Consider the following 10,381-nt stretch of genomic DNA (forward strand, 5'->3'; position numbering starts at 1 on the left):
CAAAGACATCAATTCTTTTATCATCCATAGTCATTGTCCAATTTTCTGATGCATACCAAGTAATTGCAAAAACTGGCCTGGATCAGGTGCAACTTAGTCTCCAAACTGATATTGTTACTCTTCAGTACTCTGGAGCAGACTTTCCCAGTACAATTCATCTTTGGATTACCTGGCTGCAAGTACCAAGAGTGTACATTTTGCAGTTGAGCAAACTGAAGCTGTTAACAATCTCAATCTATTCACTGTCTATTATGATGCTGCAAATTAGCCCAGTGGTGAGAATCTTGTTTAATTGATATCTGCAGCAAATCCCTCAGGCCCACCTCAGTTTCAGCAAGTAAGATTGTGTCGTCTGCATAATGCAGTTTGTTAGTTAGTGTTCCTCCAATCCTGCCACATTCCTCCTTCTAGAGCCCAGCCTCCTGGATGATCTGTTCCACGTATAGATTGAAAAGGAATGGTGATAGGCCACAGCCCTCGCATACACCCTTCCCAATTTTAAACCATGCAGTGTTTCATTTCTCTATTCTTGTCCAACATCCTGGTCCAAGTATAGATTTTGAATAAGCACAATCAAGTGTTCTGTGATTCTCATTGTTCTCAGAGTTAACCACAGTTTATTGTGATCCACGCAGTCAAATTCCTTTGAATAGTCAATGGAACACACAAAGACATTCCTCTGGTACTCTCTGCTTTCAGCCAAGATTCACCTAAGATTAACTATAATATCCTTAGTACCATGGCCCCTTCTAACCCTAGCATGTACTTTTGGCAGTTCTCTGTTGATGTGTTGTTCCAGTCAGTTTTGGATAATTTTCAGTATAATCTTGTTTGCATGTGATATTAATAATATTATTTTATAATTTCTGCACCAGAGGAATGTCTATCTGTGTTTCATTGACTATGCAAAGGCATTTGACTGTGTAGATCATAACAAACTATGGCTGACTCTGAGAAGAATGGGAATACCAGAACACTTGATCGTTCTAATGCAAAACTTATACTTGGACCAGGAGGCAGTTGTCAGAACAGAGCAAGGGAAAACTGCATGATTCAAAATTGGGAAGGACGTACCCCAGGGATGCATCCTATCTCCATACCTTTTCAACCTATATGCAGAACAAATTATCCGGGAAGCTGTGCTCTATGAGGAGAAATGTGGGGTCAAGATTGGTGGATGATTTATCAACAATCTGCGTTATGCAGATGACAGAACCCTGCTTGCTGAAACCCGAAGAAGACCTGAAGCACCTGCTGCAGTGTCAAGGACTGCAGCCTACAATATGGATTGAGGCTCAATGTCAAGAAGACAAAGATTCTCACCACTGGACCAATCGGCAGCATCAGGATGGATGGTGAAGAGATTGAGATTGTACACAGCTTTAGTTTGCTTGGTCCGTAGTCAACAGTCTTGGCACTAGCAGCCAGGAAATTAAAAAGCGCATTGCCATGGGAAAGTCTGCTGTTAGGGACCTCTCCAAAGTACTGAAGAGCAATGGTGTCACTCTGGAGACTAAGGTGCATCTGATACAGGCCATGGTCTTCGCAATCACTTGTTATGCATCAGATAGTTGGACAATGACTAAGGAGGATAGAAGGAGAATTGATGCCTTTGAGCTGTGGTGTTGGAGAAGAGTATTGAGAATACCATGGACTGCTAGGAAAACAAACAGATTCGTCCTGGAAAGGGTTAAACCGGGTGGCTCCTTGGAGGCAAGGATTCTGAGGCTCCATCTAACATACTTTGGACATGTTGTGAGGAGAGATGGGGCCTTAGAAAGGGACATCATGCTTGGGAGGGTGGAGGGATGGCGCAGGAGAGGAAGGCCCTCTATGAGGTGGATTGATTCAGTGACTGGGATAATTGGGATGGGAGTGTCGGAGACAGTGCGATTGGCACAGGACAGAGCGGAGTTTAGTGCTGTTGTACATAGGGTCGCTATGAGTCGCAAGCGACTCGACGGCACATAACAACAACAACAAACAACTGTCAGGTCACCTTTCTTTGGAATAGGAACAAATACGGATCTCTTCCAATTAGTTGGTCAGGTGGATGTCCTCCAGATTTCTTGGCACAACTTGATGAGCACGTCCAGGGCAGCGTCTGTTGATATAAATAAATTGGTATACCATCAATTCCTGGAGCCTTGTTTTTTTCCCCCAATTCCTTCTGAGCAACTTGAATGTCTTCCTTCATCACCAGTGTCTTGCTCATGTGTTTTTCATGAAATTTTTCTATGTCAGGCAATTGCTATTAGTACAGCGACTCTGTATACTCCTTCCATTTTCTTTAATTCTTTCTGGCTTATTTAATTTTCTGCCCTAAAGCATCCTCAAGTATTGCAACTCGAGCCTTGAATTTTCTTCTTTAGTTCCTTCAGCTTAAGAAATGCTGAGAAAATTTGACCCTTTTGATTTTCTGATTCTGGCTCTTTGCACATGTCATTATAATACTTTGTTTTGCGTTCCCATGCTGCCCTTTAAAATCTTCTGTTCAGCTCCTTAACTTGTTTATTTCTTCCTTTTGCTGTGGCTTCTCAGCAATCTAGTGCAATATTCAGAGTCTCCTCCTACATCCATGTTGGTTTTTCCTTCCTCCTCTATCTTTGCAGTGAGCATTCTTCATAGATGATATTCTTGATATCCTCTCACAGCTCAACTTTTCTTTTGTCATTAGTGTTCAAGACCTCAAACATGTTCCTGAGATGGTTTTCAAATTCAGGTGGGATAGACTCAAGGTCAAATTTTAATTCCTATGGATTTGACTTAACCTTCTATAGCTTCAGCTTGAATTTACATATAAGTTGATTGTTTCACAATCATCACCTGGCCTAGTTTTCACAGCTGATATTGAGCTTCTACACGGATTCTTTTCACAGTTATAATTGATCTGTGGATCATAACAAACTGTGGCTGACTCTGAGAAGAATGGGAATCCCAGAACATTTAATTGTGCTAATGCGAAACCTGTACTTGGATCAAGAGGCAGTAGTCAGAACAGAGCAGGGTAACACTGCATGGTTCGAAATTGGGAAGGCTGTATGTCAGGGATGCATCCTGTCTCCATACCTTTTCAATATGTATGCAGAGCAGATTATCCGAGAGTCTGGGCTCTATGAGGAGAATTGTGGCATCAGGATTGGTGGAAGATCTATTAACAATCTCCGTTATGCAGATGACAGAACCCTGCTTGCTGAAACCCGAAGAAGACCTGAAGCACCTGCTGCAGTGTCAAGGACTGCAGCCTACAATATGGATTGAGGCTCAATGTCAAGAAGACAAAGATTCTCACCACTGGACCAATCGGCAGCATCAGGATGGATGGTGAAGAGATTGAGATTGTACACAGCTTTAGTTTGCTTGGTCCGTAGTCAACAGTCTTGGCACTAGCAGCCAGGAAATTAAAAAGCGCATTGCCATGGGAAAGTCTGCTGTTAGGGACCTCTCTAAAGTACTCAGGAACAACGGTGTCTCTCTGGAGACTAAGGTGTGCCTGATACAGGCCATGGCATTTGCAATCACTTGTTATGCATCAGAGAGTTGGACAATGACTAGGGAAGACAGAAGGAGAGTGGATGCTTTTGAGCTGTGGTGCTGGAGAACGGTACTGAATGTACCATGGACTGCCAGGAAAACAAACAGATTCATCTTGGACAGGATTAAACCAGGCTGCTCCTTGGAGGCAAGGATTCTGGGGCTTCGTCTGACATACTTTGGACATGTTGCCAGGAGGGGTGGGTCCTTGGAGAGGGACATCATGCTTGGGAGGGTGGAGGGACAGCGCAGGAGGGGAAGACCCTCTATGAGATGGATTGATTCGGTGACTGGGGTAATCGGGATGGGTGTGTCGGAGGCAGTGTGGTTGGCGCAGGATAGAGCAGGATAGAGCAGGCTGTTGTGCATAGGGTCGCTATGAGTCGAAAACGACTCGACGGCACATAACAACAACAACAACATAACCATGCATACCGTTATGTGAAACCAATTATATAGTCTACATTTCTTTTACTTATAAAAAGTATACAATAAATAAATCATTGATTGTACAGAATGATGTAATCTTTTCTCCAGCTTCCTTTCTGTCACCAAGTCCATGTTTTCTAACTACTGATCCTTCCTCCATGTTTCTAACTTTTGCATTTCAGTCTCCCATTTTTATTAATGCATCTTGACTGAATGCAGAAGTTAGTAGAGATCTTCTATTTCCTCCTTTTTGGCTCTAGTAGTTGGTGTATATATTTGAATGATAATGGTATTCCCTGGACTTCTTTGTATGTGTATGGATATTATCCTGTCACTCATCACATTGTATTTCAAGATAGATTTAGAAATTACTTTTTTAACTATGAAGGCAACCTTATTTTTTTCCACATGTCCACCTCTGGCATACTAGATAATACGACTGATTAAAAATGTCCCATGCCCATCCATGTAATTGTGCCAATGCCTAGTATGTGACTCTTTACACATTCCATTTCTTTTTAGCAATGTCCAATTTTCCTACATTCATGCTTCTCACATTCTACATTCTAATAACTAGAGTCTGCTTATGACTGTTCCTCGTCCTTTGTGTTTCCATATGTGAAGGCTCAGTCTCAACTGCCGCAACTGCTAGTCTGCTTTAAGTGTGCACTGTTGTACACAGGTGTTTTGAAGTCTGTTATTTCAGAAGTGCATTGCCAATCTTCCTTCCTATTTTCTGTTAATTTGAATGCTCAGATTTTTTTCTGTGTCAGAGACCTGGACTAGAGAGGATAGAATTGATGTCTTTGAGCTGTGGTGATGGAGAAGAGTGTTGAATGTACTACGGACAGCTAGGAGAAAAAATTGCTTTGTTCTGAAGAGGGTAAAACCAGGCTGCTCCTTGGAAGCAAGCATTCTGAAGCTTCGTCCGACATATATTGCTCATGTTGCAAGGAGGGACCAGTCCTTGGAGAAGGACATCAAGTTTGGGAGGGTGGAGGGACAGTGCAGGAGAGGAAGACAGTTGATGAGATAGGTCGATTCAGTGATTGGGGTAAAAGGAGTAGGTGTAACAGAGACAATGAGGTTGGCACAGGATAGAGTCAGGTTTAGGGCTCTTGTCGCTATGAGTCACAACTTGATGGCACAAGACAGCAACAACATCTGACAGAGAAGTATTTTACAGAAAGGAGCAGATGAAAGACATTTCCCAACTATAGAAGCAAGTAATAAATTCAAGGGCTCCCTGCACTTGAAATATCTTTTCTTGCTCCACCAGCATCACCTTCCATTTCCATTTATACCATTCAAAACCTCTCTTTCCCTATCCAGTACTCAAAATGATGGTTTAGATGTCAAGCCTTTTTTGCTTCTGTGATGCTTAACTCCCCATGCTGCTGCCAGTCTTTTATACTGTGGCTAGTCTATCTTGAGTTTAGGAGTACAAATTCTAGGGAAAGGTTTCTATCTCAGAAGGTTCTGAGGAAAAGTTATTATAGTTTGATATTTTTAACTATAGTTTGATATAATGAACTATAGTTCATTATAGTTCGATATTTTCCATTTGCATTTTTTAAGAAAATAAAATTTGTCACTTAGTATTCTGATTCTCATTGCCATTGAATCGGAGCCAACTCATAGATAAACCTCTTGCAGTTTATTTTGAAGCTGTAAATCACAGAGAAGGAGATTATCTTTGTCCTATGGTACATTCAAACCTTTTGCTTTTTGATTAGAAGCATAGTTCTCTAAAAACTGTGCCACCAGAGCCCACTCACTACCCCCAAATAGGAAGGATTCATAATTGACACTCTGTGAGTTCTTTAAGTTTTTGAGGAGTTTCTGGTGAATTTTAACCACCAAATAGGTGTGTATTGGCAATGTAACTCTTTATATTCTAGTCTACTCTAGAGGTTCCTGGCAAAAAAGTTATATAAATGGTGATAATTGTTTTTCTTCAAGTATTATAACAGTTTTTATTCATGTGAGCAGAATATGACAGTGACCAAATCATAAAATACAACTAGACATTAGTCACATTACTTTTCAAATTCATGACTATTTAACTGAAAAATAACTAGCCCAAATGTGGATTTTTAATATAACATTTTTATTAAGGTAGAATGATTAACCAATGCCATGACACATTTAGATTTTTTCTTAAATTGCCTGTCCAATGTATTTCTTGTGAGGTTCTAAATTATATATTGTGTGTTATGGCAGATACAATTTAAATTGTCTTTCATAACGCAATGTGTCAACTTGACTAAGCCATAATCTCAACCTTACACAACTATTCTGCATTTTGTGATTTAACGCAGGGAAAATTTCTTTGGATATGTGACCGGAATCCAGTACATATAAGTAGTTCTATGTCAGATTCACCATCATCTGACCTATGCAGCTCAAGTGTCTATTTATTTATCTACTTGTAGATTGTTGCTATTAATAATGGAAAGATTGTTACAGTCTCTTTCCTTGCCTTAATATTTTTTGTTTCCAAACTTCCCATTTACATTTACCTTTTAAAATCACATTATACTCTGGTTAGTGATTTATCCTCCGCTATTATCACACCCATGATAATCACTGAAGCATATTTCTTTCAATACAAAAACCTTTACTAAACTTTTTTATAACAGTGTATCACACAATTTTCTTAAATTTTGTGATTGGCTAATTATATCAGCATAATGCCTTCCAAGTTCTTCCACATTATGAAGTGTTTTGCAGATTGATCACTGCTCAAAAAGGTGACCCAACAGAGTGTGGAAATTATAGAACTATATCACTAATATCAAATACAAGCAAAATCTTACTGAAGATAATCTAAAAATTATTGGAGCAGTACATCAACAGAGAACTACCAGAAATACAAAGTGAGTTTAGAAGAGGCTGTGGCACTAGAGAAATTATTACCTATGTCAGATGGATCTTGGTCAAAAACGGAGTACCAGAAGAATGTTATCTGTGTTTCATTGACTATGCAAAAATAAGTTGTGACTATCCTTGAGGAGAAAGGGAATCCCAGGACACTTGATTATCCTAATGTAAAACCTATACTCAGACCAGGAAACAGTCCATAGGACAAAGCAAGAAAGCACTGCATGTTTCAAACAGGAAAGAAGTCCATCAGGGATATGTCTTGTCTCCATCTATTTTCAATCTGTATGTGGTTCAGACCATTCAGGAGGCTTGAGTTTATGAGGATGAATGTAGCATCAAGATTGGAGTAAGACTCATCAATAACCTGTGATATGCAGATGATACAGCATTACTTGCTAAAATTGAGGAGGACTTGAAGCACTTGCTGTAGAAGGTCAAGGACTGTAGTTTTCAATATGAATTGAAGCTCAATATCAAGAAGACAAAGATTCTCACCATTAGGCCAGTTTACAGCACCATGAGACATGGAAAAATATTGAGATTGTTAACAATTTCAGCTTGCTTGGTTCCCCAATAGGTACCAGCATTCAGGAAATCAAAATAAGAATTGCACTGGGAAAAATCTGCTGTCAGACCTATCCAGAGTACCTAGGAGCAATGATGTTAGTTTAGAGAATAAGATGGGCCTGATTTAAAACATGATCTTGGAAATTACTTGCTATTCATCAGCAAGGCTGTAGAGAAATTGGAACATTTATTCACTGTTGGTGAGAGTGTCAAATGGTTCAATCACTACAGAAGAGAATATAGAGTTTTCTCAAAAAATTTTGAAATAAAAATACCATTTGGCTCAGTAATTCCAGTACTAGGAACTTACTCTAAAGAAGACAGAACTGTCACCCAAGAGGATATAAGCACATCTATATTCATTGCTGCATTGTTCACAATAACAAATAGATGGAAACAACACAAGTGCCCATCAACAAGTGAATAGATAATGAAGTTGTGGCATATTCACACAATGGAATACTACACAGCACTGAAAAAAGGAAGTAATAAAATATTATTAAAAAAAAATGGGTGGCCCTGGAGGACATTATGGTGAGAGAAATCTTTCAGTTACAAAGAACAAATACTGCATAAAGCCACTGTTATAAAACAGGATTGACATGGGAGTTGGAGGGAAAATAAGAAAAGAGGGGATAAATAATGAACTGTGAATTGAAACAGAAGAGAGAAATAACTGTTTAAAAGGAATGTATGATTAGGCATTATTTGCATGAAAACAGTTCAGAATAAGAGATGCATAACAACGCAGATTGAGATTGGGTGGTGGGAGAACATTGAGATTGGGTGGTGGGAGAACATTGTGCAGCCATGATTGAATTTTTTTAAAGAGATTTTTTCAAATCCTACTACACTGCTGTGGTGGTCAAGACAGCATGGTAATAGTACAATGACAGACACATAGATCATGAAATAGAATAGAGAACCTGGAAATAAGCCCATCTAGCTATGGTCATCTGAATTTAGACAAGGAGATAAAGTCAGTTAAGTGAGGAAATGACAGCCTTTTTATCAAATGGTGTTGGCAAAATTAAAACTAAATTAAATTAACTAAATTAAAACTATCTTCAGAAAACTCAAGCAAGACCCACACCTCACAGTATACACAAAAACTTACTCAAAGTGGATCAAGAGTCTAGGACTAAAACCAAGGACTATAAACTTCATTAGAGAAAAGCTTGGAAGGACTCTTGAAGCCCTAATCCACAACATGAACTATCTCACAAGCATTCTGAAAAGCCTACAGCCAGGAGAGGATAAAATAGATGAATGGGACTGTCTAAGAATCAAATCCTATGCACATTCAAAAACTTCTCCAACAGGGTTGAAGGAAAAGCCACCAACTGGGGAAAAAATTGGTAATGATATGTCTGATACAGGACATATATCTAGAATTTATAAAATACTCAAGCACCACAACAAGATAAAGATAATCCAATTTAAAAATGAGCACAGGATATGAACAGAGACTTCATGAAAGAAGACAGTCAGAAAGCAAACAAACACATGAAGAAATGTAAAAAAAAAAATGCAAATCAAAACAACTCTGAGATATCATCTTACCCCAATAAGAATACCAGAATTTAGCAGAACAGAAAACAACAAACGCTGACAAAGTTGTGGAGAAACTAGAACACTCATGCACCATTGGTGGCAGTGTAAAATGGTGCAACCACTGTGGAAAGCTGTATGACACGTTCTCAAAAAGTTACAAATAGAAATACCATTAGACCCAGCAATTCCACTACTGGGAGTATATCCCCAAAGGAACGAGAACTGCCACCCAAGCAGATATATGCACACCCATGTTTATTGATGCTTTGCTCACAATAGCAAAGAGTTGGAAAGATCCCAAGTGCCCGTCAACAAGCAAATGAATAGAGAAGTTGTGGTATATTCATACAATGGAATACTATGCAGCATCGAAAACCAAGGAACTCAGGAAATATTATGCAAAATGGATGACCCTGGAGGACATTATGCTGAGTGAAATGTCTAAGTCACAAAAGGACAAATATTGCATAGTGCCACTGTTGTAAAACGGGACTGTCATCGCTGTTGGGGGGAGACTGGAAACGTAGGATAAATTATTTATACTGCATTGAAACAGATGAGGAAGAGAACTGTTTAAAAGGGATATATGATTAGGTATTATTGTTATGACAGGAGTCCAGAATGAAGGCTGCATAGTGGAGTCGACTTGGGGGGAAGAATTATGTAAGAAGGAAAGAAGTTTTCTTTTACTTTTAAAAGAGAAGAGTGAACTCGGGGTCGGGAAGGTTGTGCAGGGAGAAAAGTGCAACAATGAATGAATGGAAATCCAAAATCTCTGTAAACATTAATTAAAATTAATAAAAAATACTTAAAATACAAAAAACAAAGATCCTCAGAAATGTACAGTTTATTATAATCTTCAATTACACCCAAGAGAAAACAGTTGCCCTTCACATGCCTGAAAACACAGCTGACTGACTCCAGTGATAAAGTAATAAAACATGCTTTTACTCAAGCTGCTTCTACTAATCTTAAGGGTTTTGTGTTCTAGAACCTGGTGATTATTTATATTCGAAGCATTCTTGGATTAAAAAAACACTAGCCTACACATAAAAATCTTTGTTTAAGTTTGCCAATCTATCAGTCTTCAATATTTAGGATGCAAAGCCTATGTATATCTTTCCCAGCTATAAGAAGTAAATTTTTAATGGTTCAGACAATAAGGAAATTGAAGCTGAAATTCAAGAACTCCTGAAAAACCTAACTAATCAGCCTCACCTTTAAAGGAAGGACTCAGAAATATCAAAAGGTCTTTGTGTATGTTAATTGTGGCTTCACTTGTTGTGTTAAGATTTTGATTTAATATATTATCCATTCATTTTGGCTGTCCTTGGATTTGATATTAAAAACATTATAGTTAACTCACTAAAACTTTAATTGGACTTTTGTTACCTATCTAGAATATGATTAT

The sequence above is a fragment of the Elephantulus edwardii genome, unplaced genomic scaffold, assembly GCF_000299155.1.
Source record: "Elephantulus edwardii isolate Elephantulus edwardi_28Jun2011 unplaced genomic scaffold, EleEdw1.0 scaffold00234, whole genome shotgun sequence".
Taxonomy (NCBI): domain Eukaryota; kingdom Metazoa; phylum Chordata; class Mammalia; order Macroscelidea; family Macroscelididae; genus Elephantulus; species Elephantulus edwardii.